We start from the raw sequence: 9,331 nt of genomic DNA on the forward strand, positions 1-9,331 counted from the left end.
GTTCGGGCACCCTCTTACACACATGACCTCACCGTAAACCAAACGCGTGGGTTGGGCAAGTGTTAGGGCTGTATAATGGTCGCATACAAATACAGATGCTTCATGATAAAAAGTAGTTTGAAGAATTTATATTAATTTTTCTCTTCAATGCGATCTACTATTTGTGGGTCCTATCAAAGAATATAAAATAGACTCATGCTATACATGCATCCCTATTTTCCACTTCAATTTTTTCAATTTTATGCACCGGATCATACTTTTTCTCTTCAAGCACCCGCCTCGTGCAGAGTATCCCGCTTCCCTATCAGAACCTACTTTTTCTTATATCTGATCCTACATGGCATGCGAGGCATCGCCCTGGCGCTATGCATTGGTCATGCCCTTATGGAGTACTAGTACGACCGCGGTGGGAAGGAGGGTTGGGAGATCTCGATAACGAGACAAGCGGGTCGCATTTTAAGTACGTCTTGACTGCTTGTTCGCCAGCTCGCATTGCGCATCGGCGGGCGTTGCAGGGTAGCTGGTTCAAGACGGTGGTCGGTGGGAGCGTTTTCGTTTCACAGGTGGGCATGGGTCCATGGTGCCAGTAACACCAATGGTGTTTTTTTCGAAAATATCATATTTACTATATCTATTATAAAGATTCACTAGAAGTACAAAGTACCTCAAACATAATAAAAACTACATCGAGGTCAATGGACAACCGAATGTCCATTGTCGCCGCCAGAACAAGCCGCCGACGCGCCGCTATCGCCACTCACATATCGGAGCCCGACTGACCTTGTCGATGACAACCGGGAAGTCTTCGTGCACATGCCCCTAAGAACCAGAGTTCGGGAGCCGCAGTCATCACCATTGAATCCTTAAATTGATCTGAAGAACCTGACATCAAATCTCGTCACTTCGTACGCACGACGAGAAACCTAACCTCGTCGCTCCGAGGAGCTGGTAGGAATCTATGTCGGAGCTCCGTCTAAGTCGCCCGGACGAATGAACTTGAGGAGGATCGGAGCCCGGAAGACTGTATCAAGGAAGAAGCACCGCCATCCGTCAGAGTTGCGAGGACCAAAACCCTTCCTATCTAAGCCGAGGCACCAGGAATACCCTCCCCGCCACCGGTCGCCGAAGCAACAAGCGGAGGGGAGGCGAATCCACGAGCTCACTGGCGAAGATCAAGGGAAGAAGGCTTCCCTAGTCGCCTTGCGATGCCAGCGGCGTTGTGCGCCTTCTTTCTCGAGCACGCAAATTGGAAGAATATTTTAAGAGGAGGTAATAGCACCACAAGGCCTAGAACTTGCACCGAATGTGATGTTTTAGTCCAAAACTTGTAAAACCTCACCCCACCATCCTAGAATGTGCAGGGAATGTGACAATTTGGTCCAAAGCCAATCAAGACATGACAAGTGGCACCATGCTGGCGAAGTCGGTCAATAGTGCACTTTTGCGGATAGCCCATGCTATTTTTCTATAATCAAAACAGAGGTGATGAGCCTGGATCCCCAAATTGCCTGGTCGGAAAGCATTGAGGCCAGCCCCGGCCACGCGCAGCGAGACCCACCAGCCATCAGCCCCGCGGCAACGCGTGCGGCCGGCCACGCACACAGATCTAGGCCCCAACCTGATCTGTTGTCGGGACGTAGCCGGAACCACCAACTGCTCCTGCACTGTCCACCACACGCCAGGACGCACGAAGACTCGAAGGTGCACGTCATTCGCATCCTCCAAGCGGAGGAGCGGGAGTGGTGACGTCCTGGTTGCCGCACTCATCCTCTGTTGCTGTCGTCGTTGTGCATGCTGGACATCGACCTCCGAGTTGTTGTTATGTGACTGAATTAGAACTCTAGTTGCTACGTGTACATGTGTAGAGCTGAACATGTTGTAAAGAAATTATCTGTATGCTCGAATGTTATGAATAAAATGAGTGTTCAAGGATTGTTCACATAAACATTGTGCATGTGCAAACTGAACAGGAGTACATATGCAAAAATCCAGACTGAACTGACTGTCACTTGTTGCTCCAAACCGAATTGAACGGGAGTACATATGCAAATCTCTAAGCTGAATTGATTGCCAACTGATGCTCCAAACTGAATTGAACTAAATGGCAGCTATTGCCCATAACAGAAGTGATCTAAATGGCACCTACACCTTATCTTGAACTGAATTAAATAGAAGCTACTACCCATAACAAAGGTGAACTGGATGGGCACCTAGAACTGAACTAAATGGCAACTATTGTCAAGAAATGATCCAAACTGAATGGCACCCCAATACAAAAATATTTCACCAGGCTGGCAGCTAACAGTGGGCATTCAAAGACTGTTGGGCATAATCTTGTTTGGGCTAAAAAAACTGTCAGACAGAGTCTTCCAAGGCTAAAAAGGTTACTTTGCTGATCCAAATCGTGCAAGTGAAGTAGAAAGGTATGACTATGTACTATAACTTTGATATTGGTCCTAAGTCGAAATTGTGCACTGATTGAGACCAATTTTAGGTTTGACCCTTCCTGATTGCATCTGCCTAGGACATGTCAGAAAGGCAGGCTACAGAGATTTACATGGGATTGACGGGAAGAGCAACGTGTCTGCTCCAGGTTCTGGCGATCTCCTTCTCGCGTTGTTTATTCTCTCGGCTTCTCGCGTCGTTTCTTCCCTCGGCTTCTCGCGCCCTTTTCTGAGCTGGGAGCACGCCTTTTCCTCTCCCGTTTGCTGATATGGGCTTTGGGCCGATTGTTTCACTATGTTCCCAGCATGTTCAAGTCACTGGCGTACGATGTGCATCTAGCTAACAATAAGCAACAACATCCTCTGTAGTTTTCCCATGTACTTCAAAGGATCTCATTCCTGGGTGACAGTGTCCTCGACTAGGGGGTACCAACCTATGTGACCCACGTCCATGGGCCGAGCTTATGGCACGCCGATCTCCACAAGGAAGGACTCCAGAAGCTGCGAATTCGGGCGTGATCAAGATGGACACCGCCGAAGATTTGGCATATACTTCAGGGACAACTCCGATAGTCGGCGTGCTTATTCCTAGTTGGCAACCGACCATATGTAACCCTAGATACCCTTTGTGCCTATACAAGCCAAGGTGTTTATGTTGGGGAACGTAGCAATTCAAAAAAAATCCTACGATCACGCAAGATCTATCTAGGAGAAGCATAGCAACAAGATGGGAGAGTGTGTCCATGTACCCTCGTAGACCGAAAGCGGAAGCGTTCAGTAACGCGGTTGATGTAGTCGAACGTCTTCACGATCCAACCGATCCAAGTACCGAACGTACGACACCTCCGTGTTCAGCACACGTTCATCACAATGACATCCCTCGAGCTCTTGATCCAGTAGAGGGTCGACGGAGAGTTTAGTCAGCACGACGGCGTGGCAACGGTGTTGGTGATATGATCCGCACAGGGCTTCGCCTAAGCATTACGACAAATATGACCGAGGTGGTAAACTGTGGAGGGGGGCACCGCACATGGCTAAGAAACAATTGTTGTGTCTTTGGGGTACCCCTTGGCCACGTATATAAAGGAGGGGGAGGAGGAGGCCGGCGACCAAGGATGGCGCGCCAAGGGGGGAGTCGAACTAGGATTCCCAATCCTAGTTGGATTCCCTTTCCTATTCCAAGAGGGGGAAGGAGGAAAGGAGAGGGAGAGGGAAAGGAAAGAGGGGGCCGCCCCCTCCCCCTAGTCCAATTCGGACTACCTTGGGAGGGGGGCACGCCACCTTGTGGCCTGCCCTCTCATACTCTCTTATGGCCCATTAAGGCCCCTAACTTCCCCGGGGGGGTTCCGGTAACCCCTCGGTTCCCGATAAATATCTGAAACGTCCCGAAACCTTTCCGGTGTCCGAATATGTTCGTCCAATATATCAATCTTTACCTCTCTGCCATTTCGAGACTCCTCGGCATGTCCGTGATCTCATCCGGGACTCCGAACAAACTTCGGTCACCAAAACACATAACTCATAATACAAATTGTTATCGAACGTTAAGCGTGCGGACCCTACGGGTTCAAGAACTATGTAGACATGACCGAGACACATCTCCGGTCAATAACCAATAGCGGAACCTGGATGCTCATATTGGCTCCCACACATTCTACGAAGATCTTTATTGGTTAAACCGCATAACATCATACGTTATTCCCTTTTGTCATCGGTATGTTACTTGCCCGAGATTCGATTGTCGGTATCATCATACCTAGTTCAATCTCGTTACCAGCAAGTCTCTTTACTCGTTCCGTAATGCATCATCTCGTAACTAACTCATTAGTCACATTGATTGCAAGGCTTATTGTGATGTGCATTACCGGGAGGGCCTAGAGATACCTCTCCGATACACGAAGTGACAAATCCTAATCTCGATCTATGCCAACTCAACAAACACCATCGGAGACACCTGTAGAGCATCTTTATAATCACCCAGTTATGTTGTGATGTTTGATAGCACACAAGGTGTATCTCCGGTATTCGGGAGTTACATAATCTCATAGTCAAAGGAATATGTATAAGTCATGAAGAAAGCAATAACAATAAAACTAAACGATCATTATGCTAAGCTAACGGATGGGTCTTGTCCATCACGTCATTCTCTAATGATGTGATCCCGTTCATCAAATGACAAAACATGTCTATGGTTAGGAAACTTAACCATCTTTGATTAACAAGCTAGTCAAGTAGAGGCATACTAGGGACACTCTGTTTGTCTATGTATTCACACATGTACTAAGTTTCCGGTTAATACAATTCTAGCATGAATAATAAACATTTATCATGATATAAAGAAATATAAATAACAACTTTATTATTGCCTCTAGGGCATATTACCTTCAGTCTCCCACTTGCACTAGAGTCAATAATCTAGATTACATATTAATGATTCTAACACCCATGGAGTCTTGGTGTTGATCATGTTTTGCTCGTGGAAGAGGCTTAGTCAACGGGTCTGCAACATTCAGATCTGTATGTATTTTTCAAATCTCTATGTCTCCCTCCTTGACTTGATCGTGGATGGAATTGAAGCGTCTCTTGATGTGTTTGGTTCTCTTGTGAAATCTGGATTCCTTCGCCAAGGATATTGCTCCAGTACTGTCACAGAAGATTTTCATTGGACCCGATGCACTAGGTATTACACCTAGATCGGATATGAACCCCTTCATCCAAACTCCTTCATTTGCTACTTCCGAAGCAGCTATGTACTCCGCTTCACACGTAGATCCCGCCATGATGCTCGGCTTGGAACTGCACCAACTGACAGCTCCACCATTCAATATAAATACGTATCCGGTTTGTGACTTAGAGTCATCCGGATCAGTGTTAAAGCTTGCATCGACGTAACCATTTCCGACGAGCTCTTTGTCACCTCCATAAATGAGAAACATATCCTTAGTCCTTTTCAGGTATTTCAGGATGTTCTTGACCGCTGTCCAGTGATCCACTCCTGGATTACTTTGGTACCTCCCTGCTAAACTTATAGCAAGGCACACATCAGGTCTGGTACACAGCATTGCATACATGATAGAACCTATGGCTGAGGCATAGAGAATGACTTTCATTTTCTCTCTATCTTCTGCAGTGGTCGGGCATTGAGTCTGACTTGGCTTCACACCTTGTAAATACACGCATGAACCCACTAGTAGAAAAAGGCCCATTTGTCCTAGTTCATAAGGCCCATTTGTCCCGGTTAGGTAATCGGGACTAAAGGGTCGGTAGTAAAGCCCAAAACCTTTAGTCCCGGTTTGCCCACGAACTGGGACAAATGGGGCTCCACATGTCCACTGCGGCTTGCCTAGGCAGGGAGGCCTTTGGTCCCGGTTGGTAGCACCAATCGGGACCAAAAAGCATCCACGCGTCAGCAGTTCAGGGGTTGGGGTTTTTGCTTTTTTTGAAGGCGGGGGGTGGGGGTGGGGGTTTTATAGGGCTAATTTAGGGGTTTCATATATTGTGTTAGCTAGCTAACAGAGAGAAGTGTCCTCTCTTATCTCTGTGCTTGGTCGATGCTACATACTTTACGTATACAGAGGACTTGACACGCTAGTTAGTAAGCAAATGAAGGAAATATTTAAGTACACAAGGTCGTCATGAACATATGATACGTCCATTTTGCATCATGCTTTTATATCGATATTTATTGCATTATGGGCTGTTATTACACATTATGTCACAATACTTATGCCTATTCTCTCTTATTTTACAAGGTTTACATGAAGAGGGAGAATGCCGGCAGCTGGGATTCTGGGCTGGAAAAGGAGCAAATATTAGAGACCTATTCTGCACAGCTCCAAAAGTCCTAAAACTTCACGGAAGACGTTTTCAGAATATATAAAAAATACTCAGCGGAAGAGATTCACCAGGGGGGCCACACCCTGCCCACGAGGGTGGGGGACGCGCCCTACCCCCTGGGTGCGCCCCTACCTCGTGGGCCCCCTGGTGGCCCTCTGGTGGCCATCTTCTGCTATATGAAGTCTTTTGATGGGAAAAAATAAGAAGCCATCTTCTCGGACGAAACTTCGCTGCCACGAGGCGGAACCTTAGCGGAACCAATCTAGGGCTCTGGCGGAGCTGTTCTGCCAGGGAAACTCCCCTCCCCCGGAGGGGGAAATCACCGCCATCGTCATCACCAATGCTCCTCTCATCGGGAGAGGGCAATCTCCATCAACATCTTCATCAGCACCATCTCCTCTCAAAACCCTATTTCATCTCTTGTATCCAATTCTTGTCTACAAGTCCGGGATTGGTGCTAGTAGGTTGCTAGTAGTGTTAATTACTCCTTGTAGTTGATGCTAGTTGGTTTATTTGGTGGAATATCATATGTTCAGATCCTATATGCATATTAATACCCCTCTGATTATGAACATGTTTATGCTTTGTGAGTAGTTACGTTTGTTCCTGAGGACATGGGAGAAGTCTTGCTATTAGTAGTCATGTGAATTTGGTATTCGTTCAATATTTTGATGAGATGTATGTTGTCTCTCCTCTAGTGGAGTTATGTGAACGTCGACTACATGACACTTCACCATTATTTGGGCCTAGAGGAAGGCATTGGGAAGTAATAAGTAGATGATGGGTTGCTAGAGTGACAGAAGCTTAAACCCTAGTTTATGCGTTGCTTTGTAAGGGGCTGATTTGGATCCATATGTTTCATGCTATGGTTAGGTTTACCTTAATACTTTTGTTGTAGTTGCGGATGCTTGCAATAGAGGTTAAACATAAGTGGGATGCTTGTCCAAGTAAGGACAGTACCCAAGCACCGGTCCACCCACATCCAAATTATCAAAGTACCGAACGCGAATCATATGAGCGTGATGAAAACTAGCTTGACGATATTCCCATGTGTCCTCAGGAGCGCTTTTCTCTATATAAGAGTTTGTCCATGCTTGTCCTTTGCTACAAAAAGGATTGGGCCACCTTGCTGCACCTTATTTACTTTTGTTACTTGTGGCTCGTTACAAATTATCCTATCACAAAACTATCTGTTACCACTTGTTTCAATACTTGCAGAGAATACCTTGCTGGAAACCGCTTATCATTTCCTTCTGCTCCTCGTTGGGTTCGACACTCTTACTTATCGAAAGGACTACGATAGATCCCCTATACTTGTGGGTCATCAAGACTCTTTTCTGGCGCTGTTGCCGGGGAGTGAAGCGTCTTTGGTAGGTGGAATTTGGTAAGGAAAAATTTATATAGTGTGCTGAAATTTACTATCACTTGTTACTATGGAAAGTAATCCTCTGAGGGGCTTGTTCGGGGTATCTTCACCCCGTCTAGTAGAGCAAAGAGTTGCTCCTCAACCTACTGAACCTACTGAAAATGAAAATGTTTGCTTTGAAATTCCTTCGGGTATGATAGAAAAACTGCTAGCTAATCCCTTTTTAGGAGATGGAACAAAACATCTTGATGAGCATCTAATATATGTGGATGAAATTTGTGGATTATTTAAGCTTGCAGGTGTACCCGGAGATGTTGTTAAGAAGAAGGTCTTCCCTTTATCTTTGAAGGGAGATGCATCGACATGGTATAGGCTATGTGATGATATGGGGTCTTGGAATTACAAACGATTGAAATTGGAATTTCATCAGAAGTTTTATCCTATGCATCTTGTTCATCGTGATCGCAATTATATATATAATTTTTGGCCTCGCGAAGGAGAAAGCATCGCTCAAGCTTGGGGGAGGCTTAAATCAATGTTATATTCATGCCCCAATCATGAGCTCTCAAGAAAAATGATTATTCAAAATTTTTATGCTCGGCTTTTTGATAACAATCGCACCATGCTTGATACTTCTTGTGCTGGCTCTTTTATGATGAAGACTATTGAATTCAAATGGGATTTATTGGAAAGAATTAAACGCAACTCTGAATATTGGGACCTCGACAAAGGTAAGGAGTCAGGTATGACACCTAGTTTCGATTGTGTTAAATCTTTTATGGATACCGATGTTTTGCGTAAATTTAGCACTAAATATGGACTTGACTCTTAGATAGTAGCATCTTTCTGTGAATCTTTTGCTACTTATGTTGATCTCCCCAAGGAGAAGTGGTTTAAATATCATCCTCCCATAGAAGTAAAAGTAGTTGCACCTATTAAAGTTGAAGAAAAGATTGTCACTTATAATGATCCTATTGTTCCTACTTCTTATGTTGAGAAACCACCTTTTCCTGTTAGGATAAAGGATCATGCTAAAGCTTCAACTGTGGTTCGTAAAAGCAATATTAAAACTTATACACCTCATGAGCAAATTAAAGTTGAACCTGATATTGCTATTGTTAGAGATCTCTTGTCTGACAATATTGATGGGCATGTTATTCATTTCCTTGATGAGACTGCTAGAATTGCTAAACCTCGTGCTAAAGATAAAAACAGACCCGTGGTAGGCATGCCTGTTATTTCTGTTAAAATAGGAGATCATTGTTATCATGGCTTTATGTGATATGGGTGCCAGTGCTAGTGCAATACCTATTAGCCTATATAGAGAAATTATGCATGATATTGCACCTGTTGAGTTAGAAGATATTGATGTCACAATTAAACTTGCCAATAGAGATACTACTTCACCAATGGGAATTGTTAGAGATGTTGAAGTCTTGTGTGGGAAAACTAAATATCCTGCTGATTTTCTTGTTCTTGGTTCCCCACAAGATAGCTTTTGTTCCATTATATTTGGTAGACCCTTCTTGAACACTGTTAATGCTACCATAGATTGCAAAAGGGATGTTGTTACTATCGGTTTAGATGATATGTCTCATAAATTTAATTTCTCTAAATTTAGTAGACAACACCGTGAAGAAGAATTACCTAGTAAGGATGAAATTATTGGTTTTGCTTCTATTGC

The sequence above is a fragment of the Triticum urartu genome, chromosome 4A, assembly GCF_056163025.1.
Source record: "Triticum urartu cultivar PI428250 chromosome 4A, HENAU_Tu73, whole genome shotgun sequence".
Lineage (NCBI taxonomy): Eukaryota > Viridiplantae > Streptophyta > Magnoliopsida > Poales > Poaceae > Triticum > Triticum urartu.